Genomic DNA, 7,189 nt, shown 5'->3' on the forward strand with positions numbered 1-7,189 from the left:
GCCGCCGCCGCCGCTCCGGCAGAGCGGAGCTTGTGCTATCCACCCCCGGCAGCTCTTCCCCCCCCCCCCCCGAGACCCTGCTGGGGCGGTGGGGAGCGCCCGGCCAGCGGAAACCTACTGTTTTGCTAACGTTACAACCGTTAAACGTATTGTTTTAAAGAGCATTAACAAAACCAAACATCGTTTAGACGTCGAAATTCCAACTCTGAATTTAGGTTCCTCCTGCTGTAGCTCAAACCTTATCAGGGTCTTTTACAGCAGTTCAGCCGGTAATTTACAACTAGCTCCGCTTCTGATACGAGCAACATGCTCACAATCGCGTAGAGAAGGAGGAATGTACACATCTGTGTTTACATTTAAAAACAGCCCTGTGGCACAGACGATCACAGCAGCACACACACAACACTCTTTTGTATAACACATCGTTCAACACCAGCATGTGCTCTCCAATGAACAGCTTTGTCTCAAAAACCCATTCCAGGAGACTAAAACATAAAGCAAGTTCAGAGCAACCTCCATCAGCAGATCAGTTTCCTCTTCAGAGAGCACCCTAACACACAGCATGTCTTCCCACAACTGAGCATTTATTCACACGGTAAGAAAAAGAATTTATAAGATTATGCATGCAGCATGATGCTGAGCCCCTGAAATCTTGTTGCAGCTTGTGAAAGTAACAGCTGTCCCTAATTCAGGACAAATACATAAAAAAATACTATTCATCAAATACATACCTTGTTAATACAGACATCACAAGTGGTATGCATGGCTAAGTATACCAAAATGTCAACCACTATCCTGTAGCATGAACCTAGAGAAAAAAAAAAAAAAAAGCAGCAGTAAAGAGTAAAAAGCATAAAAATGGAGTGCCTGGAAGAGGAATGTTCTTGCTTTTTTTCTGTCCTGAAACATCCAGGGCATAAAAAGTATTTATATGCAGAGTTTTCCAGTGAAAAGAACTACAAGGATAGTTCTGACTCCATTATCAGCTTCATGTTCCTAACAAAAACTTCCCTCCAAAACTCCCAAATGTCAAGCAGCCACTGGCTCTGAAGGAAACTGTTTAACCGGAATAAAATTAATATGAAAATATCTTTGGGAGAAGGTCTAGACTTTTGGCCTTGACCTAGGAATTCCTTGAGAACACTTTGTCAGTCTGCTCTAAAATAATTCTGGAAGTCTTCTCTTTTTAATAGACTGTAACAGCCTACAGTATATCACACAAGGCAATTCTTTGGGTACTGTATTAATCAGCTCTCCATTAAAAGAAATAGAAGGTGAAAGGTTTTTAGTACCTAAAGGGAGTGATTAGTATTTGGCTGGTATGAAGTTATAGAAAGATACTAACCTCTTTCAAGGCTAAACAACAAATTCCAGATACTTGTTAAAAGCAGATGTTTCAGATTGACAAAGGAGATTATTATGTTTAGCTGAAAGGTCATGTGTATTAGGATGTAAGCAGAAAAGTAGGGTTGAAGAACCAGGAAAAAATAGACTTGTATACCAGATGAACTATCTGTTAGAAATGTGATAAATACAATTGGTCCAGCTATTATACAATACCTTAAAGAAAATCTGAGCTGACTTATTCTTGGTTGGGGAATAAATCAACAGCCTTCATAAATAATTAAAACTTACAGATTAGCATATGTACTTTGAGTAACCCCTAGTGCAAACAGATCCTCCACATAACTGAACTTCTCAGGCAGTTGCGGGAGTTTATATGCTGAGTGCACCAACAGGCTGTAACAGCCCTGATCAGCCTCACCTGGGTCCTCACCCACACCCTGCCCAGGGGACCCATTTAAGCTCAGCTCTGAACCCTCAGTCTTTGTTTGAGCTCTGTTGTAGCTCTGTCTGTCTGTTGGGTGGTTATTATGTTGTAGTCATACCTGCATCTTGTTGTGGACACTGACCTGTAGGCTGACTTCCTAGCTAGACCTCAGACCTGTCTTTTTTGTTGTAGATGTGTCTGACTGCTCTTGCTGGACTGGACCCTCGTTTGTGTTCTTGGTGTGCCCTCAGACCTGCCTTGCTGCTGTCGATGTCTGATCTCCATGCTCAGGTACTGCAGGATGGGCCCTGGCTGGTGAGACCCCTGCCCTGCTCTGTGAGAGAGCTGGCCTTTGCTCTGCCTTGCTGTCCTGAGGTGGTAACTCCCAAAACAGAAGAAGATCTGGTCACTCAGTGACTTTAGGAGGTTTGATTCAAATGCAATTCTTATCTGAAAAAAAGCCCAACTCAAATATTCAGGGGCTGTATTTACATTCTGAAACTGGTGACTTGGAAAAGTCTTCTATATAGAGCATAACCTTCTTGATCAGAAAGAGTCAAAGTCAAAAGTGTCAGAAGTATAGATTTCTAAATATTTTTAGAATCTTTAATCAAAAGATTCTCAAAATAGCAGAGGAGTCTCAAAAAAGGATAAATGTTGTGGGTAGCATAACATCCTCTGCTGTCATTGATGTAAAGCTTCTGCAAGTTTAAAGAACTGGAGTTTTATTTTTAGGAGAAATTCATAAATCTTTAAAGCAGTTGGATGTTGTTCAAGCAGGTACGAAACCTCAAAGATTCAAGAAAAATCAGTGTTTTTAAAAAATACCGTAGTTATACCAGGGTAAACCAAATCATTCAAAAGCTGTTTGCTTTCCTGAAGAACATAAGATTTTAGTCACAAAATTGAAGGAGTTGATAGGAACTTCCTTTTTGGAGAGGTGATTCCATGGACAAGTGAAGCCCAGGTCTCTGGGATTTTTTAAATCTTCCTGAGCACCAGTGTATCTACCATTGCTGGAGATGGTACTAATGTAACCTGTGTTCATCCACTCAGTCTATTTGTTTTCTGTAGCACCATTTTCCTGATGGGCACTTCTATTTCTGACCTGTAGCTCTTTTTCCCTGAGAGTAGTGGCATCAGAAAAACTTTGAAATATTCCATGGGTTTGGCTTTAGATGGATCACTGCTCCTGCTCCCACATAAGGTCTGGGCTACAACCTGTACCCAGATCAGTGCTTCCCGCAGCAATCTGTTGTAAGCGCTCTGAGTCACAAAAGAGATAGATTCAAATGTCTGAAATTAAATTAAACTAAAAAGCACAGTGGGGGCTAAATGCAATGTGGGTAAGTGCATGCTATAATCATGACACTTCTCATGCTGCTTTAAGAAATACGTGGTGAAGTCTCAGTCCTCCAAATATGTTTGTATGTGTCTAGTACAAACCCACGTGAGCAGTCTCTGTGATTGCCCTCTGAATGATCACTGCCTTCATGTGGCGTGGCTATTTAAAGCTGTGCTGTAAATGAAGCTCAGGTAACGGCCCAAACCCTATGAGGTGTTCTTTGCCCTCCAAAAAGGTGATGTGTCACAGGAAAAGTCAGAAGACAGCTGAAGAGCACCCTGCTTAACCTCCACTGACAACAGTAAATCACAATTTCTTAGTTTGTAAACAATATTTATCTGTGTTACAGCACCAGTCTTTCTGAATTAAGACATAATACCTTTTTCACGCTAAACCAATCCAATGTTATGTGCCAGAAAAAACAGTAAGATTTCAAAATATGTTTGGTTTGAATAATTGTTTTATAATGATAGTTTAAAACTGAGCTAATGACATCTACATAATGGAACAAGTATTCATTTTACCCTAAAACAAGACAAAACACTGAACTTTGCTTTTTAAATATTTATTGCTTTTGTATTGTTTAGTTATATCCTCCTGTGTGTGAAGATTGCTCCTTCAGGTGACATAAAATTTCTGGATGTACTCAGCAGACATTTTTTTAACTGTGTAGCAGAACTGGATTCGATCTCATAATTTAAAAATTACTCAACTTCACTGCAGTCCCTGGAGTTAAGCCAGAAATTACTTTTGGCACATGCAGTAGACTATTTTCATAATTTTAAGATTGTTATTAAGTGTTTCCTTGCTCACAGAAAAAGAGCTACGGTATGTAGAGCAGACACTGAATCATGCAATTCAGCTGAGTTATCTTTTAGTCTATTAATAAAATGTATCAAGTCTGCTTCCAGCCTCTGAGGCTTTGTAATATTTATAACACTTCCTCCAAGTGGATAGTATTGATGTGATTTAAACATTTATTGTACGTGTATTGATGTAGATACTAATTAAAAGCTCTTGGTTTAGTACGGTAAATGCATATATTTTCTGATATGTTTTTTATGTCCTGATATTAATCAATGTTGATACCAGAAAGCATTATAAGACTCAATACAAATAATATAAATGTTACAGATTTTTTTTAAAAAATATCTTATATTACATGCATATCTTGGGCAAAGATATTTCTTGACTCAGATGTCCTTTGTGGCTATGCAGTTCCTTCAAACAAGGTAAACATTGGAGTGTAAGATGACGGACTACTCAAAACTCATTTTTAACAAAGACTCTATAAATGATACAGCCCCAAAATCTGTCATATAAGACCATTTGTAGAGGAAATGATAGTTTTGGTAGTGCAAGCTTCCAAATAATAGGAAAGACTTATTTTCTTGTTTGGGATGTAAACAAGGCAGAGCTCTGGAATTGCATTTGTGGTCACTGTCGCAGATGCCACTGCAGTAGGTTAATTAGGCCTAACTAGTGTCCGTATCTTTCAACAAGGGCAATGGCTTCCTCAGTGTCGGTGTTCCATTGAGGTTCTCTTCTTGTCTTGATCTTTCACTTATACCACTTCTTACTGTAGTCAATCATCCCCCACCAGATACTACTTTGAACTCACGCTGCAGGTAAATTATAGCAGATACTCAGTCCACAAACCTGTATGTATTGCCACTAAAGTTACATTTAATGGATAAAAAAAAAAAATTAAGTGTGTATGTATATATTATACATATTCACTCCACAATGGTTACCAAAATGTCGTGTCTGTCATTATGCTGCTAGGAAAAATGTTAACACTCGATGCCTGCAGGTTCCCGTGAGTGCTTGCATATAGCTTTATTGATCACGTGGAAATGATTAGCTGATGTTGAACATCTAAATGACATTAGCACATAATATTGGGTAAAACTGCCTGAGGTCAATTTAAGTGTATGCTTCAGGTGTTTGTTTTTAATTTCTGAGTGGTTCTTGCTGTATGCTTCAGGTGTTTGGTTTTAATTTCTGAGTGGTTCTTCTTCATACATGGTGTTAATATACAAGTACTGTATTTAGTATGATATTAATCATATAAGAAAATAACTGTACTTCATCAAGACCTCAGACAATGACAATGCTGGATATTTGAAATATAGTTGGAGCTTAAGGTAGCACTGTTTCATTCCCACTTATGTCACATTTCTATGGATTGTATTCAATAACTAGTACAGATTGTCGCTACTTGTATCTTCTGATTAGTGATAAAAGAATGTTGCACTTGCTTTATCAGATGAAGATGTAAGGATGATGGAAAACCAGAATCAAAGGCCATACTACTTAGCAGTATTACATTGCTGGGGTGCAGCGACGTCAGCAACATTCACTTTCCTTATTCCAGAAAGGAGTCAAGTGTGTGTTCAGACTCTGTCTATTCCAATACACAATGTTAGTGCTAACAAACTAACAAGTTTATATTTGGACAGGCAGCAGAGTACACTCTCGTCAAGCTTCCAGATGACCACCAAACTGTGGGGGACCACCTGGTGCGCTGGAGTGCAGGCTGCCATTCAGAGAAGCTGGAGGAATGGGGTGACGGGGGCCTTAGGAAATTCAACAAGGACAAACGTGAAGTACTGCACATAGGAAGGAACAGCCCCTTGCAATGATACAGGCCACGGAGTAGCGCTGCTGAGAAGGACCTAGGGGTCTTGGCAGAGAGCAAGCTGAGCGCAGGCCAGCAACATCCTGAGCTTTATTAACAGGAGCATGGCCAGCAGAAGGAGAGAAGCAATATCCCCTTCTACTCTGCACAAGCTGGACTGTATTTAGATACTGTAGTCCAGTCCCAGGCTCCCCAATACCTGAAGAACATGAATAAACTTGGAGAGTGGGCCACCAGGATGTCTGCAGGTTGGATCCTGTGCTCTGTGAGGAGAAGCTGAGGAAACTGAGCTTGCTCAAGTGGGAGAAGAACAGGTTTTGTGGGGACACCAAAGGAGGCCTTCCTGGTACCCACAGAGGGTTTATAAAGAAAATGGGGCCAGGGTCCTCATGGTGTGGGGGGTTAAGAAACACCAGGCACAAAATGGAACGAGAAAGGCTCGGACTGGCTTGAAGGGGAGAAGCTTCCTTCATGAGGACAGTCGGGTGGAAGAGCTGCTGCCCGGGGAGGTTGCGTGGTCTCCATCCTCAGATGTCTGAGTTCATGGCTGAGCTTGCTTTGAGCAGGAGGTTGGACTACAGACTCCCTGAGGTCCCTTCCCACCCCCGCTTATTCTGTGATTCAGTGAACCTGTAACATAATCAGGTAGTCTGTACATACACAAATCATAGTAGCATCTAGACCTTTTCCAAACACCAATTAGTCTACAGTCAGCCAATATAGCACAGTAGCTTTATTAATTACTCTCTGAGCAAGGGTATTAAGTCTCTGCCATAAGGCTGCAACGCACTTTCTGTGGTTGTGCATTGACCAAATATGCATCAGGAAAGCCAAGACTCCATTCAGTGGCTCTCGTTTCCACTGCAGCTCTCTCATGGAGAGCCTATTTGCCGAAATTTTCTATCCTTTTTTTCTCATACCAGCAGTGTCCTTCTGCGTTTACTCCACTGATTCATTTATGAAGCAAAAAACCCCTTCTAGGCTGTGTTCTGTTAGGTTAAACCTGCCAAGCTCTTTCAAAGTCTGCTCTCCTGGTCTCCAGATTAGACGCTCTTCACACCGCTTCAACCCCAGACCTCAACCGTCGCTGACTGGGGGGGGGGGCCAAGTACCCAAATGGGGCCATCTGCCGCGTTGTTGGCGTTTCTCTGCTTGTACTGGAAGCGTTTGGCCAGGTACGAGCGTGTCAGTGCCCGGAGGGGCAGCTGAGGCGAGCCTGAAGGGGCCGCAGCTGCCGCCCGCCCTCTTCCCTCAGCGGTTCGTTTCCCGCCTCAGCGGCGAGGGGGAGGAGGGAGGGCGGGGAGCGCCCAGGGCGCTCCCCGCCCTCCCTCCTCCCCCTCGCCGCTGAGGCGGGTCTGGGCCGGCTCCTCCTCTGGCAGCTGCGGGCGTTGGCTGCCCCACGGGCGGTGCCTTCCCGTCCGCGCCCAGCCCG

This window comes from Vanellus vanellus (assembly GCF_965231255.1).
Source record: "Vanellus vanellus genome assembly, chromosome: 5".
Lineage (NCBI taxonomy): Eukaryota > Metazoa > Chordata > Aves > Charadriiformes > Charadriidae > Vanellus > Vanellus vanellus.